General features: G+C 35.4%; 1 protein-coding gene across 1 annotated transcript in view; it reads right to left on the bottom strand.

The window, feature by feature from the left end:
• Nucleotides 1-13194, bottom strand: part of MED14 (mediator complex subunit 14) — a 306818-nt gene that overhangs the window by 257647 nt on the left and 35977 nt on the right. The window lies entirely within an intron of this gene.

Raw genomic sequence — 13194 nt, 5'->3', positions numbered from 1 at the left:
TCAAATTTGACATTACTTCATGCTACTTATGTCACATTGTGAATGCAATGAAATATCAACATTTAACAAGATACAAATTAATAAATGACAATTTTTTATTCATAAAACCATTTGATTTGTATACAAAATAAAAATAATCAACATGAATTTGTGAATTATTAATTAAAAGTACCAAGAGAGACAAGAAATACAATTCTCATAATAAAATGTGTGACATGTGCTCTTTTTGTGCAATGAGATACTGAAATGTGACTGTATCAATTATCAAACTGCACATAAATTGATGTTTAACACTCACTGAGAAAAGAATCCCAAGGGTAAGGCAAAGGATTTAATGCAGGTTTTTTTTTTTTTTTTTTTTGTCTTTTTTAAGTACCTGAAAACACAAAAGGCACTGTAATATACAGTACTCTAGTACTCTGATGAGGGCTGAAAATGCAGAAGCTTGTTGATGTCAAATTTAAATTTATGTAGACTGTAATTTTCAGGAAATAAGAAAGTTTTTAAAAAGTACAGAAGTAGAAAAAGTTACTTTGAAAAAAATATGTGAATGGATGTTGATTAGATGCACATATTTGGAGTGGTTTGGAAGGAGGCAGAAGAACAGATGGTAATTGCAAAGAGCAGAGTCTATGGAACTATCTATAGAAAATGGATGAATAAGAAACTGAAACGTCTTCCCTACAGTTAAGGGCAAAAATGGTTTTTGCTTTTGCAAAGGTGATGACTACATTGGTCTCAGACAGTTTTCTATTCAGTGGGACAGACTAATGGCACAACCAACAACAATAGTAACTGAAAACACAAAAGGCACTGTAATATATAGTACTCTAGTACTCTGATGAGGGCTGAAAATGCAGAAGCTTGTTGATGTCAAATTTAAATTTATGTAGACTGTAATTTTCAGGAAATAAGAAAATTTTTAAAAAGTACAGAAGTAGAAAAAGTTACTTTGAAAAAAATATGTGAATGGATGTTGATTAGATGCACATATTTGGTGTGGTTTGGAAGGAGGCAGAAGAACAGATGGTAATTGCAAAGAGCAGAGTCTATGGAACTATCTATAGAAAATGGATGAATCAGAAACTGAAACGTCTTCCCTACAGTTAAGGGCAAAAATGGTGACTACATTGGTCTCAGACAGTTTTCTATTCAGTGGGACAGACTAATGGCACAACCAACAAATTCTAAATGGGAAGCATTCATGGTAGTAATCACAGAAGCTACTAGACATTTTATACCAATTAAGAGATACTGTTCAAAGCTTAGACCTAACTGGATGTTAGATGAACTGATGAGACTCATAATAGAAAATAAAAATACATCGGTTGCAAATAAATTATCACGCAATACAGATGCCTACAGCATATATATAAACTAGTCTATAAGCAAGTCACAAAGGAGGTTAGGCAAGCTAAGATAGATTATGAGATCTTTAGCAAAGGGTGACAAACAAAAGCAGAAGACTTCCTTACTTATGCAAACACTAGAAGGAAGTGGACGAATCACTTGGTCTGTCAGACATGAATGGGTTAATCATTGATGATCCAGCTCAGATTGCTGAGCAGGATCATCTTAATAGATAGATTAACTTAATAGATATTTTACATCAACATTTACATATGAGAAATTTTTTTAGGGATTTTAGGGATCTATCTAATTATATTAAGGGAGGCAGTAAAAGAGATATGCAAACCGTTAGTTATAATTATGAGGGTATCCTTTGATTCAAGCGAGCTCCCTATGGACTGGAGAAGTGTGAATGTATCCCCAATTCAAAAAGGGGATCAAAGGTGACATGAGTAATTATAGCCATGTTAGCCTGACTTCTGTTCCAGGGAAAATAACGGAGTCATTGCTTAAAGAAGTTGAGCATGTTTTTCAATCCAATGTTTTAATTTTAGTAATTTTCTATGATATTTCAACTCTTTTATTATAACAATCATAGTTACTAAAAAATTTCATCATGTTTTTTTGATTTTTCTATGATGATGTACTATCCTTCTTTCTTCTTTAGAAAAGGATAATACCTCATCACAGAAAAATCAGGAAACATGATGAAATTACTTAATAACTATCAGTTATATTACAGATTATCAAAATTAAAAAACATTCGGGGAAAAAAGTGTTTTACAAATGACAAATATGACTTACACCACTATTATATTTAAGATTAATAAACCCTTAAATATGATAGCAGTGCAAGTCATTTTTTCCATTCAGAAAACACTATTTTTTCAGTGTTTTTAATTTTAGTAATATTTTATTATTTCAACTCTTTTACTATGACAATGGGAGTACTAAGAGATTTCATCACATTTCTTGATTTTTCTGTGAATGACTTCCACCCACTATTCCTTTCACCTATTAAAAACACTAAAATACTTGAAAGAGCATAAATTTGACTTACACTCTGATTCTCATCACTTCGTTTTGTTTATCATTAAATTGCAATCATTTCTTCAGTGTGTTCATAGGTGTTTGCCACTGTATTTTGTCACTGATTAAAGTATTTTGTATTTTGTCAAGTATTTTGTCACTGATTAAAGTAAATAAAGATTATCATCTGATTTGTTAATTTTTAATGCAGTTATTCCTGGTATTTACCTTGTGTTCTAAGTTCTAAAACCAATCAAACATTAAGTAAAACATGCAATATCATTTAGTTTCTGAAACACACAAGTTTTAATTCATGTTGTCACTACTGTAATCTTATTTCTATATATTCAAACTGAAATAACATGAGAAAAATCTCTGTCTTACACTCTTTATTTTGGTAATTCTATTGACAGACACTGGCATTATTTTAAAAAATTTCTCCTCCACTTAAAAAATTTCACCTCATCTTCAGTTCAAATCTCAATGTTATGTCTTACTTTGTTTATAGATCCCCAATCAAAAAGTTTCATACATATAAAATGCAAAAAAGACATTATTGAGAGAACAATAATGTCTTTGCTTCCCTTTAAACATCAGAAAATTAAACTAATTTAATTTATAAATTAGATTATAAATTAAATATAAACTAGATTATAAATTAAACTTAACTTGCTTTTAACTAAAATAGTGACCAAGGATAACTCATTTGAAAGATAGCTCATTTATTTCCATATTTGCAATTTTTCAAGCAATCAAAACAAAATATCCAACACTTTAGACTAAATTATCTGGCTTTGCAAACACATTGCTTTCTATTTAGATTTCTGCCTTGTTTTGTCCCACTTATCTACAGGCACTTACAAGAGCACTGAGAAAAAACTGAAAAAGAACTAAATTCTGGTGTGAGAGGTTAAGTCAGTGGTTTCTAAACTATGTTACTACACCCCCTTTTTAAAAAATCTAATCTTGGTGCCTCCCCACCCTTACTTCATAAAATAATACAGACAAATTTTTAAATGGCAAAAAATGTATTAATACAAAAAATGAAAAAACATAATTGACAGAATAATAACAAGGTTTTACTATATATATATATATATTCATTTTTAAATTAATTTGTTTTTAATGCGATGGATGTGCTTGTTTATTAGCAAAAAGTTTATCAAATCTAGGTGTCATTGTGGAGAGTGCTACTCGTAGCTCTTTTCTACTACTAAACGGGCTCGATATTTGGATTTCATTGCAGCTAATGCAGAAAAATCACGTTTCGCATAAATATGATGTTACAAATGGCAGCAGTACTTGCATTGCTTTGCTTGGCAAAGTATTATATTCTTCACTTCGATTCAACCAAAATTGAACAAAGGTTTCACTCTGAAACTTTTGTTTCAATGAAGTATCGCATGATAATTCTATCAATTTTTCCTTTTAAATAGTTGTCAATCCAAATTCATCATCTTGTTCATCAACAAATGGATTCTGTATCCACACAAACTTTGTAAAATCAAGATCTTCGAAATAATGTGAAAAGTGCATTAGCAAACCATCCAAGTGTTCAGTAAACAGATTTTTGTTTGCTTCAATATTAACTCTGGCACAGAAATCATTTAAAAGTGGAAACATGTCGAACTTATTTTTTTGTAAATTTGATTTCCATAGCTCCAATTTTTTTATGAATGTTTTCACTTTGTCTTTTTGAATCAGTGAATGCATTTGTCTTGCATTGATTTATTCAAAACACTCAATTTTCCAAAAATTTCAACCAAATAGGCAATAAAGTTATCATTCCTAAAAAAATTTGCCTCTTCTTTATGATTTTCATCAAGAAAAATTGCAATCTCTTCTTTGAGTTCAAACACCCTTTGAATCACTTTTGCACGAGATAGCCAGCACACTTCACAATAGTATAGAAGTGAGGTATAATTAGTTTCCATATCTTCACATTTTGCAAACAACCTAACTTTTAAAGGACTGTTTTTTATGTAGTTTATAACTTTCGTAAAAATGTTAAGTTCCTCGCTCATATTTTTTGACACAAGAGCTGCTCTGTGAAGCAGTACATCCAGATAACTTCGGGTGCTTTCTTTTTAACTAATGCTTGAAGACCTGCTTTGTGTCCTGACATTGACTGTGCTCCATCAGTATAGAGTCCAATGCAGTTATTCCACTTTATGTGGTTCTCATCAAAAAAAATGTCAATTATATTAAAAATTTCATTGGATGTGACCTTTCCAGGAATGGGGTTGCAAAATAATATATATCTTCTATTATATTAGTTTCTGCAACATATTGAACATATGCAATTAAATGAGCATCTTTAGCTACATCAGTTGCCTCATCTACTTGTATGGCAAATTTCGAAGTATGTAGTCAAGAAACTAACTGATCTTCAGATATATCATCGATTCTTCTGCCAATTGTATTATCAGCAAGCGGTATTTGTCGCAACCATTTTGCATATGATTCGCCGAACATTATTTTAACCATATCAATAGCTACTGGCAAAACTAGAGTTTCTCCTATCGTGTGTGGTTTTTTTACTTTTCGCAATTCTGGGTACGATGCTAGCAGTGCATTTGATGGAACAGAAACTATTTTTTTTAATGTTTGCTTTTGTTTATTAAACTCATCTAATTTTCTTTGAAAAAATTCTATGGGCTTACCAACGTATTCAGAATGCATAGTTTTATGGTGCCGTTTTAATTTGCCTGGTCTCATACTATCTGAAGCCAAAACTTTCGCACAAAACAAACACATTGGTTTTCCGCAGCCATCTATAATAACACTTGTGAATCCTAATGATAAATAGGATGAATCTTATTTTCTTGTCTTGGGAGTTCTACCTCCTTGTCCCCTGTTGCTTGTATTTCCACTACCTTTACTTGTATCAGCATCAGTATCTTCATTATTAGTGGATTTACTCTTGTAACCAGTCAAAAATTTATCCATTCGTCTAAAAATATTAGGATTAAATTTATATTCTTAAAAAATACAACTTCTAAATTACTAACGATTATTATCAGTAAGTAATCACACCAAAAACAATAAAAAACACAATCGCACACCGCTGAAACGCTTCTGTTGACACTTTAGCTACGAGTGACATTTGAATTTGAGGTTATTGTTTTGATGGTTACTGCGACTAGCAGTTCTAGTGGCCATTTTATAAACTATGCACTTGCAAACTGCAAACCAGTGATGTCGTCCAATTTCCGAAACAACGGGTTTCCAATAAAAAAAAAAAAAAAAAAAAATGAATCTTTACTGTAGTTACAAAAACCATATTTTCAACCATGCAGCTAATGCTATACTATGTAATCTACCTATATATGTCATACATTGTACACACTAAATTATATATATTATATTACATTACATCATATCAATCATAATTCATCAATCCATTTCAGCAAAATATATTTTTTTTCCAAATAAATGTTTATCTCATGTTTATATCGAACATGAGATAAACATTTAGAGTGAGATAGGTGGTGGTAAATGCTTTAAAAAATAGGTTATAAAATTTAATGTTATGTTCTGAAAGTTATGTATATATTTTTTTATTTATATATGTTATGAAAATTACATTTCTGTTAAACTTTTCTGCCTCCTTTTGCACTAGTCTGCACCTCCCTAGGTAGGCATGCCTCCCAGTAATGCACATGTAATGTGGCATTACCTAAAAAAAGTTTAGTTGATATTCAGAATTAAGCATAATTAAATTTTTTTTGAAAAGTTTAGGGGGGGGGACTCCAATTTCTACCATATTATACAAAAGCATCTCAACAGGCGTGTTAGCCTTAAAGGATTACTGATTGTGTTTGTGAAGGGGAAGTTTTGACTGACAAATCTGGTTAATTATTATAATAAAGTCATAACTCAGTTATTTGAGAACAACTTCAACCAACTTTGATATTATTTACCTTAAATTCAGTAAAGTTTTGATATAGTTTCACATAAAAAGCTGACAAATTACTGTTACATAAACTGGACCATATTTGGATTACTGGTAAGATCCCTGGATCAAGGGCTGGCTAAAAGATAGGAGACAAGTGATAGTAATAAAAGATGGGAAGCAGAGGATAGTCAAAATCTTCAAGGTGGACTTGTGTAACAATTAAAATTCTTCAGAAATCATTGATGTAGTCCCCCCTTCCTGCTTCTAATCTTCCTTAATGATATTGACAGAGTACAGGGGAAGGGGAGTCTTAAAGTTTGCTGACATGAAGACAAAGGGAGGTTAATGAACAGAACCAGGCTGTGTTGATTCAAAATTATGCTCATTAGTTGCACATATGGTCTGAAAATGGCAACTACAGTTTAATCCTTCTAAATATAAGGTTTCACACACCTGGGGAAAGATCTCCCAGGATTTACTAATGAGCATGAGGAAAGAGGAGCTTAAAATGATTCAGGACTAAAAAATAAGAATGATATCATTGTCCATTTGTATAAGGCAATAGTGAGGCCACATTTATTCAGGTCTGGAAGATGCACCTCTCTATAGCTCTGTCAGAAGACACAGCTCTAGAGGATTCAAAGAAAGGGTCACCAGATTGGTTGGCAAGGATTGACATCCATTTGAAGATTCCACAGAAGGTGCAAACTACCCATTTTGAGGGAAGGGGACCTAATTTAAGTGCATAAAACCCCAAAGGAGATTCAGTAAAATGAAAGAGGGAGGTATATTCTCACTATTAGCACAAACAAGAAAACAATCTCTTTGGGCAGTATTGTAGATCACTAGAATAAATTATCTGCCATGATGGCCAAGCAAGGAAGGCTGGTAAAGTCAAAGCAAAATTGGCAATTTGATTTTACTGGTGATAGGGAAATCAAAATGGAATGACTACAGGCCCATCTCCATCAGATGTGGTCTGCTAAAAATTAAGAGGTTTTACTGAACAGAGCAATATGTTAGTCACTGACCAGCAAATCTGCATCCCATAAGGCAACAATGGTCTGCAGTCACAAACTTGGACACTTTAGCCAGGATATAAGCAATCCTTAATAATAAGGAACAGCTGGAGTTAACTTTCCAGATATGAGCCATGCTTATGATCACATCCAAATCAAGCCACCAATCACCATCCTTGAGAGGCACTAGGGAATTTCTACAAATGTCTTGCTTATTTTGGGGAAGCAGCTAAATGATAGCACCATCCTATCACACCTTGAGAGTACAGCATGGAATTATTCATAAGCAAACAAATGCCCCTAGGCAAGGTTCTTTTGACAATACTTTTTGTAGCAGCTCTACACCCTTCTTAGCAGCAAACAGGAATATTATTTCCTATGCAGATGATGTGAAGATGTTTGTCCATTCCAATAATTCCAAGGCTATTTGGTTTTTTTAGGAGGAATAGCAACTAAGGCCATATTGCTCCGGGGGATATGCAGTGGTCATTCCCTGACCTTTCCACATCCTCCGTATTTGGTGGTCACGGGCTCGAACCCCGGTCTAATCAAGAAGCGTGTGCTACGCACTGCTGCTCCTGCCCACCTGGCTACGGAGGCGCCGATAATTCCAAGGAGAATTCCTACTAGGTTCAATGCATTTGTCAGCCACTGGCCAAGCTGACTTTATATCTCCAGCATCTCAGACTAGTCTTGTCAAATTTTACAGTCAACCATCTCTAAAAAAAAAAAAAAAAAACCCAGAAGTATTAACTTAATTTCACCCTAAATGGCTTAGCCATCAAAAGGGTGAAGTTCCACAAAGATCTGGGAATTATCTGGAATAAGCAACTCATCTTCTCCAAACATTCTGCACTTACAAGAACTAATTGAACTCAGGGATGTCAAGCTGGTGAAAGAATGTATATCTATAATATCCTTGATATCTATAATTCTCATGGTCCTAAAGAATTATATACCAAAACTGGTTGACAAAAATGTCATTTAGATTCAGTTGTCTGCCCCATGACCCACCTTAAGAAATATCTCAATTTGGAATACCAGATACCAAAAAAGTTTAATAAGATCTCTGGGGAATCCACCAACAGCCTCAAGGGTAACCTTATATGTGATAATCATGACTAAAAAAACCCAGGGAATAATTACCAAAGAACTAAATATCATGTCCACAAGACTTATTACACCATTATGGATGCTCCACTTATCAGCACTCTGGTCTTTTACTCGGGGAAGAGAAACCATAAGGAAGGCAAGCAAACAGGACTCCCCTCAGGTACAAGCTCCGCAATATTAAATTACAAGATATGTTCCCAAGAAACAGTTTTCTTTTTTAATCGTATGATGTGAGCAATACACGAAGGAACCAGTTTTTCCCGGCTTCCTTTGTGTATCGTGGCAGTGAGGTCCAACCAGAGAGTACGGCACCATCGTAATATCCAAGCCTGAGGCAGGAATCGAATCCGCGACCTTTGGGTTGCCAGGCAGGCACTTTACCCACCTGGCTAGCTCGATCAGCCAAGAAACAGTAAAATTTATAAATGAAACTCTCATCAACTGTGCAAGAATAAAACATGAGAGCTCTACTATATGAGGTGAGTCAGATATACCCTAGATTTTACTCTGTGTTCGACACTGTAGTAAAGTAATACTTTTAAATACTGTTCTCTTAATGTGAACATATTTTCCAGCACATTATTCAAGACTACTTAGCAGGTATATGGCAACATTTAACCTATAGTAATTAAAGATAGCTTCTTGTTCTTTGTATCGTTTTGATCTTCTTTAGCATTAGCATTAGTAGAGGCATTTGATGCAAGAAAGCAAGCTTATGCAGCATCAGCCAAAAAAAAAAAAACCCACTTCCACTTCACCCCTCTGTTCGTTCAAAATACCTGTCCAGCTGAGCCTTAAACTTATTAAGGCTATCAACCTCCACCACAAGGGATGGCAGTCTGTTCCACCAACCAACCACCCGCTGGCTAAAGGCAAATTTCCGCACGTCTATCCTACATCTGTCTTTCCTCAATTTGAATTTATGCCCTCTCAGGTGATTTTTCTGAGCTAGAGGAAGAATCCCATCAGCATTGAGCATGCTTAAACCATTCAAGGCTTTATACACCTCTATCAGATCACCTCGCTGGTGCCTAGTCTCCAGACACTGTAATTTGCAAAACTTAAGCCTTTCTTCGTAAGAGCACCCCTTTGTTCCATTCACTAATCTTGTTGCCCTTCTCTGTACTCGTTCCAGCAGCTCTACATCCTTCTTGAAATGAGGCCTCCAGACCTGTATACAGTACTCTAGGTGTGGCCTGACCATTGCCTTATACAATGGAATAATCACCTCCTTATCCCTGCTGGAAAAATTCCTGTATATCATTGACAATACTCCATGAGCTACTCTTGCAGCCCGTCTGCACTGCTCAGAGAACTTCATATCTGCCTGCACAATCACCCCCAAGTCCCTTTCATTCTCTACCACTGTCAGTGTAGTACCACAGAGTTGATACGTTGCTCTGGGGTTGCTTTTTCCCATGTGTAGTACTTTACATTTGTCAATGTTAAACTTCATTTGCCACCTCTCAGCCCATCTGCCCAACCTTTCCAGATCCTGTTGCAGCAGCATAGTGTCAGTAGTGTCCTTGACAACCCTGCCAACCTTTGTATCATCTGCAAACTTGGACATTAAGCTTGATATACCATCATCAATATCATTTATAAATACAGAAAACAATAATGGACCCAACACTGAGCCCTCTTCAAGCTATAGAATGAACTGTCAAAGGACTTCCAAGTGAAGAGTCCTTTGGTTGGAGGCCCTTTTAATTTCTCTAAACTCAAAAAATTGTTCTACTTTTGTCTTAAAAGCACATTGTTTCCTTTTAATTTGTTTTTATTTTATTGTTTTAAACTATTTTATTACTAATTTTAAATTATATAAATTAACAGAAACTCTAGCATGCATGTTCTGTTAACATTGTTACAACGGCTTTATGTTATAGAAAAATTAATACACAAGAATAAATAAAATCATAACTAAAATCTCATATCTATAATTTTATCATTGTTACAGGTCTTGAACACTAACCAAACTGGATAAAGTTCGGTAATTTTTATAAATGATAATACCAGAAATGCCAACTTGCAATTCTGCAGGTTGGCTTTCTGGTATCATTTATGCAGGAAATGTCTGCAATTCTGCCCAGACACGATGGGACGGAGTATATGATGAGAGCCTTGTCGAACAATTCGGCCCTGGAAAGATTGTGCAAGGCTCAAGGGATAGAATTTTTTTCAGCCTCGTCTGTACTTGTTAACAGGAGAGACTGCTTCTACAGGGATGGGATACACTTAAATAGAAAGGGTGCAAGAATATTTGCTGATGCTATCGAGGCAGTGTTAGGTGGGTCGGAAAACTGATAGCTTGGGGGGGGGAGGATACAAGGACTAATAGTTTAACAGTAGCCATAGGCAGAAGTGAAGGTGATTCTTGCACAACTTCTATTAGAATAAGTAGCGACCTGGAGCGAGGGGGGTGTTGGGGGTTTCAGGGACAGGTGGCAGTCATCCTGAAATAGGTGGGTATATGGGATGTGTTAGGGTAACTAGGAATAGGAATAGGAGCATGTATACCAATGCTAGAAGTATAGTAAATAAATTTGATGAATTTGAAATGTTGGTCAAGACATCAAAGGCGGATATTGTTGGGATAGCAGAGACGGTGTCACACAGATATAAGGAATGCAGAACTGGAATTTGGGGAGTACAATGTGTACAGAAAGGACAGACAGGATAGAAAGGGAGGAGGTTAATTAAGAAAAACATAAAATCAAAAGAAGTGCACCCAGTTGATATAGATGAACAGTGCACTGTTGAGTCAGTTTGGTGTGACATAAGCACTGCGAAAGCAAAAATTAGAGTAGGAGTGTGTTATAGGCCTAATGACTCGAATGAGTACAATGAACTATTATACAGAGAAATAGAGTGGGCCAGTAAATCAGAATGTCTTATAATGGGGGATTTTAACTTCCCAGATATTGACTGGAACTTGTGGCTTGGTCACTCACACACTAGTCAGACTTTTGTGGATTTATTGGATGATTGTTTTCTGCAGCAGCATGTTCAAGAGCAACCAGAGAGAGTAATACTCTTAATCTGGTTATCAGCAGTGTTCACTCGTGTATTAAGAATTTTCAGATAAAGGAACCACTAGGTGGCAGTGATCACAGTGTACTGATGTGGGATTTACTTAAAGATATAATTACCATCAGGGGTAAAGGAAAGGGTTTTTGCTTCCATAAAGGTGAGTACAGTGGTCTCAGAAAGTTTTTAAATTCTGTACAGTGGGATAAACCGACGATGTTACCAACAGTAAATTCTAAGTGGGAAACATTCAAGGAATTAATCATGGAAGCTACTAAAAGTTTCATACACCTATTAAGAAATATTGTTCAAGGTTTAGGCCTAAATGGTTATCAAATGAACTAATGAGACTCGTAACAGAGAAGAAAAATGCATCGGATGCATATAAATTATCAAGTGACTCAGAAGCCTATGGCAGATATAAGCTGGTCTGTAATCAGGTCACAAAGGTGGTTAGGCAGGTGAAGGCAGATTACAAGAAATCCTTGGCAAAAGATGGTAAGAAAAACAGCAAGGATTTCTTTACTTATATAAACTCTAACAGGAAGGAGATGAATCTGATTGGTCCACTTGATATCGATGGATCGACTGTTGATGATCCTGCCCAGATAGCAAACAAACTGAATGAGTATTTTGCATCTACATTCACACATGAGGAGTTATTAAGTTTTGCAAATGGCAGAAGATTATGAAATTGTAGCAGGTTACTTAATGATTTTGTAATAATTGAGAGCAAAGTGGAGGAGAAATTGTTGAAGTTAAACATAAGAAAAGCATCTGGGGTGGATGGGATCTATCCAGTTATATTAAAGGAAGCGGCAAAGCAACTAAGCAAACCCTTGGCCATAATTATGAGAGAATCCTTGGACTCAGGGGAGGTTCCCAAGGACGGGAGATGTGCAAATGTATCCCCAATTCACAAAGGGGGATCGAAGAGTGACACGAGTAATTACAGACCAGTTAGTTTAACTTCTGTTCCGGGTAAAATAATGGAGTCACTGGTTAAAGATGCATTGCAGGATCATCTAGACAAGACTGCAGCAATAATTCAGACACAGCATGGGTTTGTTAAGGGAAAGTCTTGTCTGACAAATTTGATAGGATATTATGATGTGGTTACAAAGCAACTGGATGCAAAAAATAATTTTGATATCATATATTTGGATTTCAGGAAAGCTTTTGACACTGTTGCGCATGAAAGACTATTGTACAAATTGGAGCAGAATGGTATTAAGGGTAAGTTGCTACAATGGATAAAAGGATGGTTACATGGGAGAAGACAGAGGGTGGTAATCAATGGGTGCTGCTCTTCGTGGACTAATGTTATTAGCGAAGTTCCACAGGGTCCGGTGTTGAGCCCACTATTGTTTTGTATATTTATCAATGATATTGATGAAGGTATATCAGGCTTAGTGCCGAAGTTTGCAGATGATACAAAGGTTGGCAGGGTTTGTTAATGACAGTAATGGCAGTGTGCTACTGCAACAGGATCTAGAAAATTTGGACAGATGGGTTGAGAAGTGGCAACTGAAGTTTAACCTTGACAAATGCAAAGTACTGCATATGGGTAGAAGTAACCCCAGAGAAATGTACCAACTGTATGGTACTACACTTAAGGTGGTAGAAAATGAAAAAGACCTGGGAGTAATTGTGCAGTCAGATATGAAGTTTTCTGAGCAATGCAGACAGGCTGCCAGGGCAGGTCATGGGGTTTTGTCAATGGTATATAGGAATTTTGCTAGCAGGGAAAAGGAGGTG

This window comes from Mastigoproctus giganteus, chromosome 6 (assembly GCF_048544385.1).
Source record: "Mastigoproctus giganteus isolate SK-2022 chromosome 6, ASM4854438v1, whole genome shotgun sequence".
NCBI lineage: Eukaryota > Metazoa > Arthropoda > Arachnida > Uropygi > Thelyphonidae > Mastigoproctus > Mastigoproctus giganteus.
Note: the sequence above shows the minus strand (reverse complement) of the source record. Positions and strands in the feature narration are given on the sequence as shown.